Here is a 22,971-nt window from a genome sequence, read left to right as displayed (position 1 = left end):
AGTAGTTAGGTATAGGTCCAATCAGTATAGGTTAGCTGGGTGTATGTGCCCTTAGTATAGGTTAGCTGGGTGTGTGTGCCCTTAGTACAGGTTAGCTGGGTGTGTGTGCCATTAGTACAGGTTAGCTGGGTATGTGTGCCCTTATTATAAGTTAGCCAGGTATATGTGCCCTTAGTATAAGTTAGCTGGGTGTATGTGCCCTTAGTATAGGTTAGCTGTGTGTGTGCCCTTAGTACAGGTTAGCTGGGTGTGTGTGCCCTTAGTATAGGTTAGCCAGGTATCTGTGCCCTTAGTATAGGTTAGCTGGGGATGTGTGCCCTTAGTATAGGTTACCCAGGTATCTGTGCCCTTAGTATAGGTTAGCTGGGTGTATGTGCCCTTAGTATAGGTTATCTGGGTGTGTGTGCCCTTAGTACAGGTTAGCTGGATATACGTGCCCTTAGTACAGGTTAGCCAGGTATATGTGCCCTTAGTATAGGTTAGCTGGGTATAGGAGCCCTTAGTATAGGTTAGCTGGGTGTATGTGCCCTTAGCATAGGTTAGCTGGGTATAGGAGCCCTTAATATAGGTTAGCCGGGTATATGTGCCCTTAGTATAGGTTAGCTGGGTATAGGAGCCCTTAGTATAGGTAAGCTGGGTGTATGTGCCCTTAGTATAGGTTAGCTGGGTATAGGAGCCCTTAGTATAGGTTAGCTGGGTGTATGTGCCCTTAGTATAGGTTAGCTGGGTATAGGAGCCCTTAGTATAGGTTAGCCGGGTATATGTGCCCTTAGTATAGGTTAGCTGGGTATAGGAGCCCTTAGTATAGGTAAGCTGGGTGTATGTGCCCTTAGTATAGGTTAGCTGGGTATAGGAGCCCTTAGTATAGGTTAGCTGGGTGTATGTGCCCTTAGTATAGGTTAGCTGAGTATAGGAGCCCTTAGTATAGGTTAGCTGGGTATAGGAGCCCCGGTACACGCAACTTACCTCCATCCAGCTCCAGCGGTGGCCTCCTGCTCTTCACCCCCTCAGCCGCAGCTGCCTGGAGGACAGATAAGCCATTTCGGCGGCTGAGGGAGGCTCCGGTGGGCTGCGTGCGTTGAGGAGGAAGTTTTTCTTCCAGCACCACGCCCCCATCCATGACAATGTGTCATGGCAGAGCCGCCCCTGGCCTCTCAGCCGCGCCTCTCTCCTCGTGAGATCAGCAAAATTCAATGGGACGTGGCCATGAGGCCACGATCTACCATTCAGGCGGTCGCGATCTACTGGTAGATCGCGATCGACCTATTGGGCAGCCCTGCCTTAGACCTTGTAACAATAATGAGTAACATGACCCCAGGGAGGGAAGATGTCTAATTGGGCAGAATTTTTACATTCTTTACTTAGGGCTGTACTCACTTTTGTTGCCAGCGCTTTAGACATTAATGGTTGTGTAGTGTTATTTTGATCGGAAAGAACATCTACACTGTTACAAAAGCTGTACACTGACTGCCTTACATTGTATATAAGTGTCATATGTTCAGTGTAGTCCCATGAAAAGATGTAATAAAATATTTACAAACAGGTGCGAGTTGTGAGATACTGTACTGTACTCTGACACTTCTTACACAACAGTACAGTTCATTGCCATAAATACTATAATGCATGTGATCTTGTCCTGTAGAGGGGTCTTCGGACCATAGCCTCACGTTCTGTACTGTTCCAACATTGACCCTTAATCTGTACTTTTTAGAATGATTATTATTATTATTATTAATAATTTATAAAGCGACAACATATTTCATGGCGCTGTACAAAAAAAATAAAATGTGTGACTTTTAAAGGGAACCAGAGGCCCCAGAAAAAAGATTTTATACATACCTGGGGCTTCCTCCAGCCCCATACACACGGATCGCTCCCACACCGCCATCCTCCGCTTCCTGTATCCGGCGGTACCGGGTCCCATAGTTTCGGCCAGTCAGCCAGTCGGCGGCAGCACGCGGCCAATTGTCCGCATCACAGGGGCTCCCGGCATACCCTTACGCGTGCGGCTGTATACTGCGCAGCCGCACGCGTAAGGGTATGGAGGGAGCCCCAGCTCATGCGGACAGTTGGCCGCGTCCGCCGGAAGTGACGGGACCCGGTACCGGCGGATCCAGGAAGCGGAGGATGGCGGCGTGGGAGCGATGCAGGCTTATGGGGCTGGAAGAAGCCCCAGATATGTATAAAATCTTTTTTCTTTTTACAAGTCTGGCGTCTCTGGTTCCCTTTAATTACAGTAGCATGTTTTAGTTTAAAACTATATTAGCTGAAAACTGAGAAATTATGATTTTTTTTTCTTATTTACTTTAACCACTTGCCGACGGCGCACTCATACCGCGCGTCGGCAAAGTGGCAGCTGCAGGACCAGCGACGCCGGCTGCAGGCTAATTAATCAGGAAGCAGCCGCTCGCGCGAGCGGCTGCTTCCTGTCAATTCACGGCGGGGGGCTCCGTGAATAGCCTGCGGGCCGCCGATCGCGGCTCGCAGGCTAAATGTAAACACAAGCAGAAAAAATCTGCTTTGTTTACATTGTACGGCGCTGCTGCGCAGAAGCGCCGTAAGGCAGATCGGCGATCCCCGGCCAATCAGCGGCCAGGGATCGCCGCCATGTGACAGGGGACAGCCTGTCACTGGCTGCACAGGACGGATAGCGTCCTGTGCAGCCCAGATTGCCAGGGGGGACAGGGATGAGAGGGAGGGGGGGAATTTCGCCGCGGAGGGGGGCTTTGAGGTGCCCCCCCCCCCCGCAACACCCAGGCAGGCAGGAGCGATCAGACCCCCCCAGCACATCATCCCCCTAGTGGGGAAAAAAGGGGGGCGATCTGGTCGCTCTGCCTGCACCCTGATCTGTGCTGGGGGTTGCACAGCCCACCCAGCACAGATCAGCTAAAACAACGCTGGTCCTTAAGGGGGGGTAAAGGGTGGGTCCTCAAGTGGTTAAAATGCACACCAAATAAAATAATTCTTAGCAAAAAGTACCACCCAAAGAATGTCTAATTTGTGGGAAAAAAAAACATGTATAGATGATTTCAGTGCAGGGCGTAACAATAGACCCTGCAATGGATGCAGCCGCAGGGTGCCCAGAAGCCACAGGGGGCCCCATGGGGGGAGAAGTTTCTTTTCCCTGTACTGAGAGACTGACAACTAAGGGAATGGAGAGAAAAAGCTTTCTGCTCTCTGCACAATTGTTCTAATGACTGCATCTGCTCAGCCACTGATAAGGAATCATACAAAGTTTTGTAGACAAAGATTTGTAGACAGTCCTTATCCAGTGTACAGCAGGCTCTTGTGCACAGCCCCCAACCTCTCTACCCCTCTCCAACTGCTGTGTACTGTAGTGATGCTGGAGGAGTCTGCAGAGCCAGCTCTGCCCCCCAGCTTCTCCTCCCTCTCCTCAAGTGCTCAGTACTGTAGTGATTCTGGAGAAGTCTGCAGAGCCAGTTCTGCTCCATCAGAGATGGACAGAGTGAGTGTTATAAGCTGAGGCTTGGAGCACACACATTTTCTGTATGTGTTTTCTGTACACCATGTGTGAAAACATGCATGTTTTATTACGGAAGCTAATGTAATTCATAGGGAAAATGCTCCCAGTGCTTCACTGCTGTTTTTATCTGCATGGGGAAAACACATTCAAGTGTGCAAAAGCCAATCGAATAACATTGGTTCTCAGTTTACCTGTGCAGAAAGCAAGAGAGTGGGGTTTCGTTTGGCGGGTGGGGGCCCTATCCAAAGTTTCGCAGGGGGGCCCAGTGATTTCTAGTTACGCCCCTGTTTCACTGTGATAAGTAGTGATAAAGTTATTGCCGAATGAATGGACGCAGCTCTGAAATGTGAAAATTGCTCTGGTGTTTAACCACTTGAGGACCCAGCCTTTACCCCCCCTTAAGGACCAGCACTGTTTTAGAAATTCTGTGCTGGGTGGGCTCTATAGCCCCCAGCACAGATCAAACAACAGGCAGAGCGAGTAGATCGCCCCCCCCTTTTTTCCCCACTAGGGGGATGATGTGCTGGGGGGGTCTGATCGCTCCTGCCTGCGTGTGGCTGGTGTGGGGGGGGGGGCACCTCAAAGCCCCCTCCACCGCAGGATTCCCCCTCTCCTCCCTCCCTGCCCCGGAGATCGGAGGCTGCACAGGAACGGATCTGTCCTGTGCAGCCTCTAACAGGCTTCTGCCTGTCATGTGACAGCGATCCCCGGCCGCTGATTGGCCGGGGATCGCTGATCTGGTACAACGCTGTTACTGTTAGCAGCGTTGTACAAATGTAAACAAAGCGGATTATTTCCGCTTGTGTTTACATTTAGCCTGCGAGCCGCGATCGGCGGCCCGCAGGCTATTCACGGAGCCCCCCGCCGTGAATTGACAGGAAGCAGCCGCTCGCGCGAGCGGCTGCTTCCTGATTAATTAGCCTGCAGCCGGCGACACTGGTCCTGCAGCTACCACTTTGCCGACGCGCGTTATGAGTGCGCGGTCGGCAAGTGGTTAATGGAGAAAGCCCTTAAGGTGCCCATACGTCAGAAGATTATGGGCAGATTCGACAAACAGAAAAATGTATCTCTAATCGAATCTGATTAGTGAGAGATTTGCATCTTGGTTGAAGATGCCCATATACTGCAGGCCGATTCCCGTCCGATTTCAGCAGGACATCTTCAGGGAATCTGCTAAGCCCGATGCCGCTGCCCCTGCCATGTATAAATGTTCCCCCCGTGTGTGCATTTATACATTACCTGTCCTGTGTCAGCCTCCCCGTGGTGTCCGTCCATAGCGTGTGACGTCAGACACTATGCGCCGCCGCCAGCATGTACCGTCTGTCCCCGAAAATAAGACAGTGTCTTATATTAATGTTTGCTCTAAAAGATGTGCTAGGGCTTATTTTCAGGAGATGTCTTATATTTCTATTAGAAAGTGTCTCTCAGCAGAACATTTCCTGTTCCTTTGTACTGTGATGTTCATGGATTTGAAAGTATGCTACTGTACTGATTAGGCACCTGCCCTGTCATCCCTGCACACAGCTGATAACCTGGATGTGTGCTGAGATGACAGGATCAATGCCCGATTGGCACTGCACCCCTGTGTCCCCACTTACTGGCTGCCTCTTCCTCCTCTTAAGCTTCCGCTAGGGCTTATTTTCGGGGTAGGGCTTATATTTCAAGCATGCTCAAAATTTCAACTAGGGCCTATTTTCAGGGAAAGAGGGTATGTAGCTGAGCCCACCGGTGATCGGACACCATGTGGAGGCTGACACAGAACAGGTAATGTATAAATGCATAAGGGGGGAGCACATTTATACATTAGGGGGCAGTGGCGGGGGGTTTGCCGTTTCGTCGCTCGTTCCAAAATGACTGTCACACACCAGATCAACCAACTTCGGCCCGACATCTTGCATCAGACGCAATCGATAAATGCAACCAATTTATTCCCGATTGGTCACAATGTTGGTCAGGCCTGCATTTGGCGGCACCAATTTTCAACCAATTTGATAATAATAATCAAATTGGTTGGTTGATCAGCCGACAAAAGGTGCCTAATGTATGGGCACCTTTAGAAGTGAAGTGGTAAAACAATGCACATTGCCTGGCTGTCCTGCTGAGCCTCTGTCTTGAATAAAAATTAGCCATAGACCCTGAACAAACATGCACATTAGATGTTTCTGACTGAAGTCTGACTAGAATTAGCCACATGCTTGTTTCAGGTGTGTGATTCTGACACTACTACAGCCAAAGATCAGCAATACTGCCAGGCAATTAGTATTGTTTAAAAGGAAATAAATATGTCAGTCACTATATCTCTCTCAGTTTAGGTGTTCTTTAGAACTATTAAATACTGTATTGCGAAATGTTAAAGTCTGTTGGAGGTTTATTGCATGTAGAGTATCTCAGTAATCAGTGCCATTACTATATACCAAAATGTTATTGCTTAAAACCCAAACGGAACACAAGTTTGGTTTAATTCTGGAGTGACAAACACATTGCATTGACCGCGCACGGAATGCATCAAAAACAAATGCCAAATAAAAACTGTTTTTACATAGATCCGTTTTGATCCATTTAGTGTGAACTAGGCTTTACTCCAGCGTTACCTAATTAATGTCTAAATCACTGGCAACAAAAGTGAGTACACCCCTAAGTGAAGAACGTAAAAATTGTGCCCAAATTGTGACTATTGTTTGCCCACCAGAGACTTTGTGGTACTATGGGGGCTGCATAGCCCTATGGCTGCCTACCTCTGCTTCTACTCTGCTACTTCTACACTACTAGTGAGCAAAGGAATTTTACTATTTAGCAATAGCGGAATATAATAGTTATTTATGTCATTATTACTTTTCATGTATTGTATATAACAATAAGTAGTGTAGTGCAGTAAATTAGAGCTCGCACTGTGGAGTAAGGGAATGTATACTTTGTTTCAATTCAGAAATTAAGATTCATTTTTTTATGTCCAGAGTCCTTCTTTAATCAGTCCCATGACTATAATCTTCAAGAAGGCAGCGTCATTCCTCTAACAACGGGCCAGAAAAGGCTAGTCATAGTGGAAACGGTGGGAGGAGGCAATGGAACCTGTGCATGGAAGGACATTGAGATGTGTACCTGTGCCTGCCATGCTCTCTACGCATGCGCGGGATCTCCTGCTCTGCTGCCTTCAGAAGACAGCGACTGCTGCTGAGCAGATAGATAGTGGAGCTCTCGCTGGTTGCCAGCAGTGACACGGGAGCTGCTCCCCGGAGACCCATCATTGCTGGATTATTTACCTTTGCCCTAAGCGTCTCTCTTCCACTGCAGCAATAACTACAGACGGGAGCTACTATTGTGGCTTATTTCTATGGATATGCAGAGGAAAGTCAGGTAACCTATTTTCCATTATAATTAACCTTGCTGATGGTGAATGGGGCTGTACGGAGTTCTGGCTGCGGATCTGTATGTCTAGATGCGGTAGTTCATCGTGTATGTGTGTGATGGGGGAAAGTGTATCCTCCGGTACTGCATGGAAGCTGGGGTAACTCCTGATCAGCGTATCCTCCAGTACTGCAGGAAAGCTGGGGTAACTCCTGATCAGCGTATCCTCCAGCACTGCAGGGAAGCTGGGGTAACTCCTGATCAGCGTATCCTCCAGCACTGCAGGGAAGCTGGGGTAACTCCTGATCAGCGTATCCTCCAATGCTGCAGGAAAGCTGGGGTAACTCCTGAGCAGCGTATCCTCCAATGCTGCAGGGAAGCTGGGGTAACTCCTGATCAGCGTATCCTCCAATGCTGCAGGGAAGCTGGGGTAACTCCTGATCACACTTCTGCTGCTTATCATCGTCATGCTGGGATATCAGGTGCTTCCCTGCCTGCTGCACCCAATCTACTGATCACAAGGCAAGCAATCCCATCACTACCCAACTTTCCTGATACTAAAGTGGCTTTGCTAGTGTGAAGAGCTCTGCATTTGCTCATGAGATGTTACCCAGCTTATGCAGGAGGCGATTTCCCATGACATCAGGCGTAATTAATCATTTATAGAACATGTTTCTTAAGTGCTTGGATAGGTGGCTGCTATCATGTGAGGCACTAATGTTCTGAATAATGAATATTATGTATGTTTTGTGTTTATCCAATGGTTCCCAAGTAGGAATACTCTACGCTGCAAGTGTCCTGCCCACCCCCTATACATGCAATCCCTGCACTGTACAATGAGTAATATTCATGCTTTTGTGCAATCATGGGTATGCCACTTTCCTGGAAAGTAAGGATCCTACTGATTTAGAACTTATTGCATTTGCTGATGGCTAACATGGTAAAATGCTGCTTCCCTGGAAAGTGTCAGCAGTTACTTCTGTAGACTAAGCTGCACTGTTGCAGAGCTGAGATCTGATAGGGCTGTTGGTCGGGCTGTGTGTGACCTGTCTAGTCTGTGAGGTTCGCACACTGCGATCACTGATTGATTCTACCCGCATGCTGAGGCTCTGACGGACCGGAGTCATGGTTTCCACTCTTTATTCCCCATTGAATCTGAGTTGGAGCAATAAAGTATAGTCCCCGTGCTCCCAGCCCTGGAGACTGTAGAGTGGCTTGGTGGAGGGGGAGGGACGCTGGATGCGCTCACCGCCACCCATGATCATTCAATGGGAAAGCTGGCAAGTGACTTCAAATAAGGTTTGCATTGTAAAACGCAGGGAGGGGATGAGAGAGAGACTCCTGGATGGGTGGGGGAGGAGGATGGAGAAGGCTGAGCTCATCCCAGCCACAAGCTTTACTAATTGCTTTTCCCAGGGAATCTGTCCAGCAACCTGTTGTGCATCTTTATCTGAAGAAAGGTGACTCCTCCTTAGTTATGGTGAGAATAATGGGTGCCTGTCATAAAGTGAGGTTTTTGTATGTTGCATGATGTCATGTTTTTTTCATACAAGACAGGAGTTGATAAACAGTTACTAGTATAATTGATTTGTTACATATCCCCTGCATCTCCTGTGGCAATGTTAATAAAAAGAAGTTAATACTGTTTTCTATTCCATTGATTAGGGAAAATCATAAACGCAAACTCGAAACACAGCAAAAAAAATTAGAACGCACAGGGCAGAAAGTGCATGGTTTTCTGCACTGCCTAGTGTGTGCTCAGCCTTTACTAATCATCTGCTACTAATATCTGTTCAGTTGACTCAAAGGCCTGGAACCCACTAGCAGTATGTTACTAAGCAGTTGTGATTTGAAAATCTCTTGCTAATGTAATGCTATGGATGTGATCCCACTCCAGCGATGTGATTTTATCAAAATCCGCCTTAGCATTGTAGTAGCATTTTCAAATCGCTAGCGCTTAGAGGCTGCTAGTGGGTTTGAGCCCAAAGACTGCATTGTGATGATGGGTTTATTTCCCTCAGTGATTGCAGTGTGCAGTGCACAGCGGGTTCTTGATGGGCCTCACAAGAGCAATGTTATGTCACAGTAATTTACCTTTGGACAGGTATTTGAACTCCTCCAGTGCAACACTGCAGGAACGTGGCATTTTTGTGGTGCAGGGACATGTGGTTTTAAAACCATACACAAAAAAATAAACAAAAGCAAAGGCTGGTGAAAGTTGGCAACTATCTATATATCTAGGTCTTTAAAGCGAAAGTTTTCTTTTGAGGAATGTGGTGTTTGTATTCCTTGCCTTTTGTTGATACTTGGGTGTAGATAGAAGGCAGGCACATGGTGGTATCTGTGTAGTCACAGTCAGTGGGCTTTTCTATATGGTATGTTATTTTCATCTGCATTGTAATTGTTTCTTGTCAGGGAAAGTCTCTCACACGCACAGTCTGCATTACACACAACATGACACCGCAGATGTCTATTGGCCCAGCTGTTTTACATAGGCTGCTCTTATTTGCCTCATCTGTTTGTAGCTGAAGCTGTATGTGTCTTTCAGGTATTTATGTGACTGCAGCACCATGCAAACTAGCAATTAAAGGAACACTATAGCAAAAATATTCAGTCTGCCCCTTGGTCATTTTTATGTGGAGATGGCCAGTGAGTAGCTAATAAATTCCAGATTGCATCTAAATTTGTATGCTCCTCAGAATTGGGTCAATCAAAATTGGCAGAAACTGCATTTAATTATTGTCCCAATACTAAGCTGCATTCAATTTGCATCATCAAAAAATGATTTCTGTATCTATCAGCAAAACTGCTGTTAAGGACCGTTATCCCCTTTTTCAGTTGGGCACCTCCACCTGACAAGAACAACATTTACTAATCTGTACACAGTTGTCATAGTAGCTGTCTGTCAGTTGTTGCATTGAAGTAATTGTTGTTAGAACTTTTGTTTGGTTAAAGAGACCAGACGAAATTGCTCTTTCTGGCTAGGAAAGGTTCCCATGTTTTACTTGCACAGCCATACAACCACAGAACCAGTCGCCTGTTTGATGGCTTTAATAGGAGGTAGTGGTGGGTGAACGTATTCATCTCTGACCTGCTTGGGAACGGCATTGAAAAGACATCATACCATCTGTGGGAACTAGACAAGGGTTGAATGCTGCCTGAAATAATCTTTTGCCATTGATTTGAGTAATTGCTTACTTATAATTAGAGATGTTGCGAGCGGTTCGCCGGCGACCGGTTCCAGGCGAACTTTGGGGGTTCGCATTCGCCTGGACCAAGCGAACTTTTGCGGAAGTTCGATTCTCCCCATAATGCACTATGAGGGTCAACTTTGACCCTCTGCATCACAGTCAGCAGGCACATTGTAGCCATTCAGGCTACACTAAGCCCTGGAGCCCTACCCTCCCTTATATAAGGCAGGTTTGCTGGCCATGACACTCACTCGTGTGCCTGCTGCAAATAGACAGACTAGGGACAGGGTCCCCACGGGCCTGAGCCCATTAACGCAATTTTGTCCGCTTTTTAGCATCTGTAACATTGAGATGTAACTGAAAAGTGGTCACCACTGCGTTAGTTGGCTCAGGCCCTGACTGTGCCCTTCTGATTCTTATGTGCAATGGTTTTGGATGTAAGGTTCTCTTTTAGGCCAGGCTCAGATGAAAGTTTGAAAGTTGAGATTAGTGTTAAGCTTCATGGAAAGGTTTAAAAGGCCCCCGGCAGTGAGATGTGCATGGAAGTTGCTGCACGATGTCTTCCTATGCCTCTTGTCTTGCTTGTATGCTAATTGTTCTCAATGCCACCAGTCCCTTCCAATCTGCTGATCTAGGAGTAGAATACAAGAGATTCAAACCAAGTATACTGATCAGCTTTCTCAACACCACTGACTTCATGCTTCTTTTCGGTATGTGAACAAACATGTAACCAGACAAGTAGCATTTTTAAATGTAATTAAATTGTCATTTTTCATATTTCAGGTTTTATTTGACCTAAAGTTGTACTAGTTGCTGTTTTAGTTGCCTCCACTTGCTGGCTGCTTGTAGTAATAACAAGCCTCCATTGTAGCAGGGAGTTGAGGGGTTTTATACTCCTGCACCTCCAGTCACATGACCATACCTTGACTTGTGCATTGGTGTAGAGGCTGGATGATGACATTAGAGGGGCCTTTGCTACCACTACCAAGAGGTAGTGCTGGGGCTCATGGCATACCAGGTGATTATATTTACAATCAGTGCAAAACTGTAATTACAGCACCATATAATGCGCCCACCAGGCTTTTTAGCAGTTATTTACTAAAATTCAAACCCACAGTATAGTCTGGTGCAACATTTAGACTGTTGATGTGGTTGGAGCTATCTGAAAAGCTGGCAAACTGTCAAGAGGATTTTGCCAGTGAGCTATTGATCCCTGCAAGCCTGATCTATAAACTTCTGACTGATTTTGGACAGCTTTTTCATCAAAAGTGTGACAAAGGGCCCATTTCCACTAGCCATGAATTGCAGCCATTCTCTGCATGCGATTTCGGATGCAGAATCGCTGCCTATTGAAATGGGCTGCATCCAAAATTACCTGTGCCAAAAACAATAGTGCTGGTTGCAGTTTTCCACAGATCGCATCCGAATACCTATAGGTGTGCAGGCCACGGCTATATTGATTTTACCGCAGCTTCGCAACAGCACGGGTGCTGCGTACAATTCAGCACGGCACCCAGTGGTAATAGGCCCTAAAAGGAACAAGGTGACAGACACATGGAGGCTGCCATATTCTTTTCCTTTCAAACAATACCAGTTACCTAGCAGTCCTGATGATCTTCTGAAGCAAGCATGCAGCTAATCCTGTCAGAAACGTCTGATCTGCATATTTTGCATATCAATGTAAAGTATTGAAGCGCTGGCAAATCGCTCATGAATTGCTACACACAGTGATTTGTGTGCGATATTAAATTGCAGGTAGTCCCTGATTAACGAACAAGATAGTGACAGTAGGTTAGTTCTTAACCTGAATCTGTTCTTAAGTCGGAACACTGTGCCATCTCTGTCCCCTGTACCTCCTCTGTACTCCAGTGTCCCCCTCTGTGTCACCTCTGCCCTCTGCCCTCTGTACCTGCTTATACAAGCTTAAAAGCCATTTTTTCTTTGAATTTTTCAAAATCGATTTTCTCAAAATAAAGTTAAATTTGAAATATTTTTTTTTTGCTTGTTCCCACGGAAACACAGAATCCAAGCCGTATCGGCGGGGCATTCATAAGTCGGGGACTACCTGTACTGTAAAAAAAAAAAAAAAAAAAAAGACCAATCAGAATTCAAATCCCTACATAATCGCCGGCAGAAACGTACACTTTTTAAAATCGCTACCAAAATCACCGGAAAACGCTCATCAAATTGCTTACAAAACTCTAATTAAAAAACGCTAGCAATTTGTGTTGGGTTCCAGGCCTTAGGGTCTAAGTATGGAGCAGTGGATCAGCAGGACAGCCAGGCAATGTGCATTGTTTAAAAATAAATATGTCGGCCTCCATATGTCTCTCACTTCAGGTTCCCTTTAAATGCAGTACTGCTTTTTATTTTTCTGATGGAAAGAGAGATTGGGACATATATGGCCTCATTCCTTTGTAATGCATTGGATGGTGGTAGGTAGATCGTCTCCAAATCAGAATCCTACTGAAATCTTGTAAAACCTTGTGTATATTCTGCTCCCCGGGTGGGATTGCTTGTCAGATTAAGCTGCTATTTACCCATATATTGCTCCATCTGTCAAAAGAAATAGATTTTTCTGCACATGTAAGGACACTTATGTAACCTGTTTCCCTGTAAGGCCAAGTGAATATAAATACTTCACAGTAACCCCAAAATTGGGATTTGCACTAGAGTATCTAATTAACTCTAAAGGCAAATATTTTGAAATCTTTATAAGAATAACTGTGAACTAAGCTATAGTCTTCATAATGGTTTCCCAGTTGGCCTCAAGCTGGTTAAATTGAAAATATTCTTTGTGTGATAACCTAGGCTAATTATTTACCTTATCACTTGAATGACTTCAGAGGTGCTTGATTGTCTACTTCTGAAGAGCTCACGCTTCATGAAACCTCTCTTCCTGTAGGAACAGAGTAACCAAGCAGCTCAGGGTGACCCAAACTACTAGGAATGTGTAGGGGGATAAAAGGGACCAAAAAGCCCTCTTACTAAAAAAGCAAAGCTTGGTGTAATTGCCTTCTTAAAACAGAAGGAAATTTGCAATAATTCGGTTATAAATGAACATTTGTGGTTACCCACAATGCACTACTACTAAATATGCAAATTATCCCTTTTCGCCCTTGTTAAGCCAAGCAAGCATCCAGAACCGCTGGTATATAGCAAGCCTATAGCTTTAAGTTTTACACAGCCATATCAAACCCACATGTAGACAGCCTGTTTCGGACTTTTGGTCCTCATCAGTACATGGCAGGGATTGATAAGGTTGTATGACACAACAGAGTAACCAAGCAGCTCAGGGTGACCCAAACTACTAGGAATGTGTAGGGGGATAAAAGGGACCAAAAAGCCCTCTTACTTAACCTTCTGCCGCCCGCGTCACGCCAGTAGGCGTGGCCGCGGCTGCAGCCCCAGGACCATCTAACGCCAATTGGCGTAAAGTCCTGGGGCTCTGTTTTGCATGAGATCGCGCGCATGGTGCGCGCGCATCTCATGCTCGGAGGGCGGAGTTCCGCCCCGCCTTCAGTCTCCGAGCGGCTATTGCCGCTCAGGAGACTGTTAGACGGCGATCACGCCGTCTATTTACTAGGTGCAGCGCTGCGATGAGCAGCAGCGCTGCACTGGGGACAGCCGTGTGACACGGCAGAAGCCTATGACAGCCGATCGCCATAATTGGCTGGCTGTGGGGAGGGAGGGAGGGTAGAAATTTAAAGTAACAGGGTTTTTTTTTAAACAAAACAAAACAATAATATTTATTAAAAAAAAAATAAACATGGGGGGAGCGATCAGACCCCACCAACAGAGAGCTCTGTTGGTGGGGAGAAAAGGGGGGGGGGGGGGATCACTTGTGTGCTGAGTTGTGCGGCCCTGCAGCTTGGCCTTAAAGCTGCAGTGGCCAATTTAGCTAAAAATTGCCTGGTCACTAGGGGGGTTTAGCCCTGCAGTCCTCAAGTGGTTAAAAAGCAAAGCTTGGTTTAATTGCCTTCTTAAAACAGAAGGAAATTACACCAAGCTTTCCTGTAGGAAAGGATGGCTAACTGATTTTGTGTTTCTGGTACTATGCTTGCTTATAAGGCACACCATCCACTGAACTACAAAACTTTGGTTATAACAAAGTGATATATGTGCTTCTTTTAAAGCAAAACTAGAATCTAAGCAAGAGAAATACAATGTTACCTTGATGTTCAGTCAAAAACAAAAACGAAAAATTCCATAATTTCCCTGTAAACGTGCATTGAAATAAATGTGACCTCCGCTTGCCTAAAGCCTTGTACACGCATGCATTTTTGATTGGTCAATCAATTATCAACTTTATCACCTTTATGTAGTATGAGAGCTTACCTACACAATCTGTTCATAGTATTTAAAGTCTGTTGACCCTCATACTACATGAGGGCCCATTCACACTAGAAGCACGTTTCTGAGCACTTTGTGATTAGCGCTTTTTAAAACACTCCCATTCACTTTCATTAAAGAATACCCGAAGTGACATGTGACATGAGCTAGCCGTGTTTGTACAGTGCCAAGCACACAAATAACTATGCTGTGTTCCTTTTTTTTTTTTTTTTTTTTCTCTCTCTCTCTCTGCCTGAAAGAGTTAAATATCAGGTATGTAAGTGGCTGACTCAGTCCTGACTCAGACAGGAAAGTGACTACAGACTAGAGTGACCCTCACTGATGAGAAATTCCCGTTATTTGTGTGCTAGGCACTGTACATACACATGTCTATTTCAGCATGTCACATGTCACTTCGGGTAGCCTTTAAAATCGGGTAAAAATCAGTGATTTTTGCATATGCGATCACAAAATCGATGCGATTTTTAGTGCGATTTCAATGAAAGTGGGAGCGATGTGTTTTTTTTTTTGTTTTTTTTAGCGATAATCAATCACAAAATGCTCAGAAAAGCGCTTCTAGTGTGATTGGGCCCTCAAAGTGGTAAAATTCAATCAAAATTGGATGTGTATGCACCTTTAGGATGGTAATATGTTACAGCTGCACTGTTAAAAATAAGTAGATGATATATGGTATTATTATTATTATTATTATTATTAGCGGATTTTACCAGTATGTGACAATATCAAACATATATATGTATCTCAATATATGTCTATAGTGCTACAGGAAATATAACCTAGCTAAACTTGACCATTGAACTGGAGCTTTAATAAAAGAAACTAAAAAGTAGCAAATTGTGTCATGTGGTGTTTATGAGCCACAATAAAGATTTAAAAACAAAATTGTTACAAATGTAGCAAATGTTTTGTATTTTGAATATTACAAAATATCTTTGCATTCCTGTTTGCAGCAGCTATGTTTCTACGAAACCAAGGATGAAAAAGTATTTCTCTTTAAAAGTCTGAATTCTATGGACTGCCTTGGAGCTACTCATTATCTGTACTTGCGCCAATATGTGGATGGGCAGGAAAATATAAATCTCCCACTTTACAGTTTCTTTTGTGAACTCCATGTTTCCACGTAAGGAAGTTAAAGTAATACTAGGTACACACGATTCAATATACTATCCAATTGATAGGTAATCTTGTATCGTGTGTACATGTTCAAACTGCTCCCGATCCTTAACTGGATCAATTTTTCCCATAACTTCACAAAATCAATCCCGTTATCGATCGGGAACAGATGGGACTTGTTGGAAATGATTGCATCGTGTGTACTTTAAATAAGGTTTGCCATTTATCGTATATATGTAAATTGAATAAGTTGCTGCCTTTTTAGAAATGGTAGAGTTTTAGTAATAATAAACATTGTGGGTTGCTTTGTACACCACGGCATACAGTTGTTATGACTGCAAAAAATTGCAAATAATTGAAAACTAAACTTCCTGGTAATAAAAAATAACCAGTTTCTCCTGTAGGCTGAATTGTGTAACACAAAGGTGGGGAAAATTATACATATAGGACGTTTACGATGGTTGGAGATCGCCAATGTGCTGCAATCTCTGCAGTGTAAGTAATCTCGTAGGATTATTCGTACAGCATCGTTTTGATTGTTGGCGATCAGCAAAACATGAAATTGTGGGCAAAACATGCCCAAGTATGACTGAGTCTTGAGGTCACAACTACGGTAGCAAAACAGATACCTAAATCAAACATGGGTCACTTCGGTCTGGTTAGAAGTGGAAGTGATTTGGGATCTTAATAGCCAATCAGCGTTGCAGCTCCCTGCTGTATTACAGTTTTGGTAACTCCTATATCTTTTCTCCAAACCCTTCACCATTGTTTATCTTTACCATACTCCTATACTCTTTATCTGAATTGTGCAGCATCTGTGTGATGTGCAGTGTTCGCGTTAGGTTTGATCTACGGACAGGTGAGAAATTATCAGGCTGTGTGGAAATCAGATCACACACTGAGAGGGTACAGTTGTGTTTCATGTCAAGACCAAGTACATGTAAACAATATGCAGCCAGGAAATCCTTTAGATCTATTCAGGAGGACACAATCTGTAATAAATTGCACTTTTGATCAAGGAGTCATTTGGCTTTGATAGAACTTTTTTATGAGTTTACTTATCCTTTAAGTTATGATTAGAGTAATATGAAGGTGCCCAGAGGGCATTCCAGCCTTGACATGCCAGGAGCACAGTATAGCTACTCCTTGTGCTGCCACTTCCTGTTCCAAAGATGATCGCTTTTATGTAACGCTCACTAAATTACCATGGTGGTGTTATTAAAGGGTAGGGAGTTAATAAAACGTGTGGAAATATCAAAACAATACTTGGCAAGCCCCTCGGGGCAAAACATTCATTGTATATGGCTTTACTTTATTAGCGTCTATTCACTTTTCTAGCCTATTCGTTTCTTTTCCCTTTTATTAGGGAGATTGATATTGTTTCCTCACAAGTTCATGTGTGATCTCCAAAGGCTTTACAGATTAGCCTGTTTCTCAAGTCCTGGTGAAGTGTCTCTTGATGGTTTTTCCATTGTTTGCTCTTCAGCCCACTCCCTGATACTGCACTTGTTCCTTATCTGAAGGAAGGATGTTCTAATTGCCTTTTGGGACCTGAATGAGAAGCTGTTCCCTTTACCTGGACAATTGTGTATTTCATGGACGGACCTGTAATCACTTTGATAGCTCTGATTGAGTAAGGAAGTGAGTGGATTTACCTCTATTCCTTCCTCTTAATCAATGCCCCCTCTTTGTGATTGGGAGTATAAAGGGACCATACAGCAGCTCTGATGACCCTTGATGTGCATGCATGGATGTGACTATGGGAAGAGCAGTCTTTCTGGCTTGGCTTATGTTTAGGTCACTCAGGCGTTGCATGTTTTCTGCTATTGGAGGGTATAGCTGACAGAAGCCAACTGGTAACCAGTCTGTGTGTTTGGGGCATGAAGTAGCAAAAGTGCTTAGATGCATTACCTTAGATCCAAACCTCTTTCAAATGACTCCAGAAGTAAGCCTAAGCAATAGAGTATCATGTATTTAGTATTTATATAGTGCTGACCTCTTCTGCAGCACTTTACACAGTATATAATGTTGTCATTATTAATGGGCGTATGACTATTTGTATCATTGGTGTTTACCTCATTTTCTCAATGTGCAGTAGATGTAGACATGAATGGGCATGATTCATAAAACTTGTTCTCCTGTTTTTTTCCCCTGTTTTCATCTTATCTATGCTACATATTTAAGCTCCCAAAGAGCAAAAATCTAATGAAGGTAAGAAAAGCAATACTGAAATTAAGTTACAGGAACAACTTACTGTGAGTGATTATTTTGCTTGTAAATGTGCTGAAAGGTTATGTTTATCAATTAGGTGATAAGTCATTTTATGAGAAGTTTTGTGGATAATTGGAACAGAAGGAGTAATATAGTATAAAGTGAGCTAAGCTTCAGAGATATCTCATTGATCAGTGAAGTCTTCCATTTTATTAATTAACTAATTATGGTCGTTATGAATGTAGACATGGATCTTCTTTTAGGCGGAGCTGTTATAAAAGCAGAACATGTGTTTTGGTGTTTATATGACAGAGCTCTCCTCAGCTGTTAAACCTGTGTGTCAGCCAGCATAGAAATGTGAGGGCTGCACTGTCGCCTATCCCCTCATGGTGGTTGTATAGCTGTGGGGAAGGCTTTTCTGTATTCTGTGGAGAATTATCTGCAATCCAATGATGCTTAAATTACACCTGAACTGAGAGGGTTATGGAGGCTGCCATATTTATACTTTTTTAAACCATAATTTCCTGTTGAACTGACAGCGCGATTCTGAGTGAGAAAGTAGTTTATACTCCTCCATCATCATTTTCACATGAAGTAGCGAGACCGCAGTAATCTACTAATGGCAATACTGTTTATGGCAGGTTTAAGGCAAAAATAGTTAAAGTAATTTTAACAATCTGCATACATTCTGGGACCCACTAGAACTTTTCTAAGTGCTTGTGATCTGAAAAGCTGTTGCTAATGTAATGCAATGGGGGATTTTGCACGCACGCACGCACGCACGCACGCACGCACACACACACACTGTAGTAGATTTCATGTATTGTTACAGTAAAGCTGCTACTGAACAGCTACTGTAACAAAAACCCTGGCAAACCGCTCTGAAGTACCGTTTTTCAGAGCGGTTTGCGTTTTTCCTATACTTAACATTGAGGAAGAAGCGCCTCCGCAATCCAAAATCTGCAGCAGCCCGGGAGTATGCGTTTCTGCAAAACGCCTCCCGCTCTGGTGTGCACAAGCCCATTGAAATACATTACCCAAGCGGATCCGCACCCGCAAGCGAATCGCAAACTGCAGCCGAACCGCTCTGGTGTGCACTAGGACGGGCACGCACGCACGCACGCTTTTCAAATCACAATTACTTAGAGAAGTGCTGCTAGTGCCACTAGCAGCACTTTTCTAAGCTTTATGTTAGCGCTTAAGATTTGAAAAGCTCTTGCTAATTTAATGCTATGTGTGTGATCCCACTTGAGGGATGGGATTATTATTATTATTTTTTTTATCCCCTATAGCCTTACATTAGTAAGAGCATTGCAAATCACAAGCACTGCTAGTGGGTCCCAGGCCTAAAGGTCCGTACATACGCCGGACTGCAGGCAACGACGGGTCCGTTGTCACCTCCCGCTGAGTGGGCGTTCCAGCGACAGTCCGGCGTGTGTACGGTCTGTCTGCAGACTGATACGGCTGTTTCTGAGCGATTCGCCCGGCGCATCGCTCAGAAACAGCCGTATCGGTCTGCAGACTGTACACACGCCGGACTGTCGCTGGAACGCCCACCCAGCGGGAGGTGACAACGGACCCGTCGTTGCCTGCAGTCCGGCGTGTGTACGGACCTTAAGACTGGTTGCTTTATCTGTGACTAGTGGACCCACAGCATAGCATACGCCACATAAGAGGGTAGCGGGCAGGAAGGGGGTATTGGGCACAGCGGCGGGGAGGGGGTCGGACCACCCCTCCCTCACCTGGGTCCCCCATCTGCGCTCCCCCTCCAGCTTAAGTGCCGCCGCCGCTATTAGTAAGAGACAGTGGGCAGGGATGACTCACCTCTTCCGCGTTCCAGCGTGTTCCACTTTTGTCACTTCCTGCAATGCCGCCCACTGTATTCTAAGTGGACGGCATTGCAGAAAGTGATGACAGTGGAACGCACGCTGGAACACGGAAGCGGTGGGTCATCCCCCGCCCACTGCTTCTTACTAATAGCGGCGACTGCTGCTGAACTTAAGGTAGAGCTAGCTTGAACTCCCTGCCGCTGTGCCCAATAACCCCTTCCTGCCCGCTACCTCCTCCAGCTCGGCGGCAAGTATAGGACCGCCCCTGGGGGCAGGGCGCTACTGCTTCTTCTTGCTTAGACCGGCCCCTTCTTCTTACTTGGACCGGCCCTGGGGGCAGGGCACTTCTTTTTCTTCTCCTCCTTCTCCTTTTTCTTGTTCTAGTAATTACTCGTGTGTGTGTGTGTGTGTGTGTGTGTGTGTGTGTGTGTGTGTGTGTGTGTGTGTGTGTGTGTGTGTGTGTGTGTGTGTGTGTGTGTGTGTGTGTGTGTGTGTGTGTGTGTGTGTGTGTGTGTCTCAAAATACCTTTCCATGTTGAGTTTCCCTCTGTCCTCTGGGATAAATTTCGCATTTCTGCAAGGTCTCATTTCGGCTGACAGCTGATTGGTGGGGAATTCACTGCCTGTCAGCTGCTCTCCTGCATCGGCCAGGTGCTTTTTTTAGTGCTTGATACTGGGGATGGACAGACCATAACCCCACCCCCCCAAAGTTGCATCTGAACGCGGCTGCTGCTGTGCTTATACGTGACATGTTGCGGTGTCTGCCATCAGGTAATGCCACCGCATATCAAGCGCTGACACGCATGTTATTACAGCATTTTAATTGCACCCAAATGGTACTCGTGGGTAACAAAGGGAAGGCTGAACTACCCAACAAGCTGTGAAATTCAGTCATCCATCTGAGGCCTCAACCAGTCAAGCTGTAAGGTGCAAATATATTGAATGAAGTTAATACATTAGTTGGTTTTCAATCACAAAGTGACTTGTACCGTTAGGATTTTTGTACTAATGTGGAGTAACCCTTTAACTATAGTCTTCTAAAATCCTAGATCTTGTCTTTATAGTGGTTACAACTTTACTGGTGTTTGAATTATAGCTCTATAGATGTTATTGAAGGAAGAATTTTGTAATCCCTGTAATCAAATAAGTAATAATTACTGTAAGTTATTTCAAATGATGTAGTAGGATTGTAAAGCATGTAATAACATGACAATTGAAGGTATAGATGACCTGTTGACTCTTATGGTGTATTGTTTGCCTTCGTGGATTACACTTATTAACTGCTTATGATTCTGTTAATTAGAGGTGCTCCTGTATAGCAGAACTGTTTTTACAAAAGCATGTTATTCTGATCAGGTGACTGATTTGTAAGCTTCTGATTTGCTGTGATTGCCCATAACAATTGTCTTGGCAAAGGATTATCCAGCGTGTGTAGGAGGCTTAGGCATCAACACATCAAATGTTTAGGTAGGCAGCCATGCTACATAGACTTCAAATAACTCAGTGCAAGGTGTGTGATCAGTGTAATCTAATGGCCTATGAGGAGAAATTGTTTTCAATATTATATCCTATAATCCTCAGTTTTGATGCTTTCCCTTTTGCTTGTCCCCAAGTCCTGCTTGGTAGGTAGGGAAAATCATAACTAAAGCTGGCCACTAACGGTCCAATTTCTAGCGAAAAAATTGTTTGAGCGATCAGTAATTCTGATCGGATTGGTTGTAAATCTCCATTGGTGGACACAATCGATCATGAAACATGAACGAGTGAAAAAAATGTTGCCCGAATGAATTTTCGTCGAACAAAAATTTGGATTTTCTTGGTGGTCGTGATAGGAAGCAAGGATTGGTTAGTTGATGGTGTAGTGAACGATTTTTCTCTAACCATCTCAGTGTACGGCAGGAAAAGGAGAGACTCCAGGCTCCTCCTCCAAGGGAAACACAATTGACAAGAAGTTTAAAAGGCCCCCACCCCCTGCTACCCTCAGTATCTTGTGTTTCCGGCCTGCCGAGGACACAGTTGACCGCTGTAGTTTATTTATCTATTTGGCGACTTTGTGTAGCTATGCAGAGCAGTTTGTTTGGGATAAGATCCCATCCTGGCCTGTGATCAGGCGTTGGGAAGTTTATCCTGCCTGCAATAGTTAGACATAGTGCTTCTGTTCCCAGGTGGTCATCATGTCTGTGTGTGTTATGACACTGGGAATCTCCCCCCTTCGGTAGCCTGAAGGGTCGCAGATGATCTCACTTAGCTCGGCCAGGTGGGCAGTTTGAGCGGTGAGTGCACGCGGGTGCACAGTGGCATCTGACAAGGCGGAGATGGCTAGGATGAGACGGCACCAAGATTTGTGTATATGGACAACGCCGTCCTCCAGCAGCCGTAGGAAGTGATCACAGCAGAAGCTTAAGGATGTGGTACTTCCGGATCACTCCAGTATAATGGAGGAGACAGAGACGCCGGCTGAGCGGTTGCTGTTGCAAGTCATGGCGGATCCTCTGTCGGCAGACAACACGGTGATGTAGCGTTTACCATGTATTTGCTTGGGGGGAGAATCTGAGGGGACAGTACAAAGATTAGAATCCCCAAGTGTCTCTTTTCTCCAGATGGGGCTCAGCGATTGCTAAAAGCCCTTACCCCTGATCCTATTCCTATGAGTTTACAGAAGTAATTTTCAGGTCTAGCATTTGCATAGGATTGTTGCATGCTAGCTGTGGGGACTGATAATTATTTGCTGGGGAAATGCATTCACATGGCTGAGATTAGAGTGGTTTCCCTTGTATGTTTTGTGCTATTTCTTCTCCTTTGTCCAAACAAGCAAGCAATAGATGCAGGACTGGATGAAGGTGGAATGTTGCCATTTGCAACAATAGGTTTCCCCGGGATTATAACAAATTAGCTGGTCAAGCCTGCACAGGAATAAAGTTGATTGGCAGAATTGGGGGTATAGAAACTTTCACCCAACAAATCTCTGAATAATTTCAGGTGGTCCCCTGATTTGCATTTGTGTGCAGATTATAATTTGCTTAGGCTGCTTAGCCCTGCATTTATTTGCTGAGACTTATTAACCTTGATTTTATTTGCATATGCTTGTTAGCCTTGTTTTCATTTTGCATAGGCTTGCAAGACTTTATTTCTTTTGCAGAGGCTTGTTAAGCCTTACATTTATTTGCATATACTTGTCAGCTTTGCTTTTATTTACATATGCATGATAGCTTTGCTTCAATTTACAGAAGATTGTCAGCCGTGCATTCATTTGCATTCATTAGCATTTATATGCATAGGCTTGATAGCTTTGCTTTCATTTTGCAGACGCTTGATAGCTTTGCTTTCATTTTGCAGACGCTTGATAGCTTTGCTTTCATTTTGCAGACGCTTGATAGCTTTGCTTTCATTTTGCAGACGCTTGATAGCTTTGCTTTCATTTTGCAGACGCTTGATAGCTTTGCTTT

General features: G+C 44.7%; 1 protein-coding gene across 1 annotated transcript in view; it reads left to right on the top strand.

Annotated features, from left to right (window-relative positions):
• The first annotated feature begins 6,672 nt into the window (after nucleotides 1-6,672).
• Nucleotides 6,673-22,971, top strand: part of FHDC1 (FH2 domain containing 1) — a 76,595-nt gene continuing 60,296 nt past the window's right edge. The window contains exon 1 of the mRNA XM_068269582.1: nucleotides 6,673-6,838. The gene's annotated coding sequence lies outside the window, so the exon portion shown is untranslated. The remainder of the gene's footprint in view (nucleotides 6,839-22,971) is intronic.

The sequence above is a fragment of the Hyperolius riggenbachi genome, chromosome 1 (genome assembly GCF_040937935.1).
Source record: "Hyperolius riggenbachi isolate aHypRig1 chromosome 1, aHypRig1.pri, whole genome shotgun sequence".
Lineage (NCBI taxonomy): Eukaryota > Metazoa > Chordata > Amphibia > Anura > Hyperoliidae > Hyperolius > Hyperolius riggenbachi.
The sequence above is the reverse complement of the archived record's forward strand: the minus strand, read 5'-3'. Positions and strand labels throughout refer to the sequence as shown.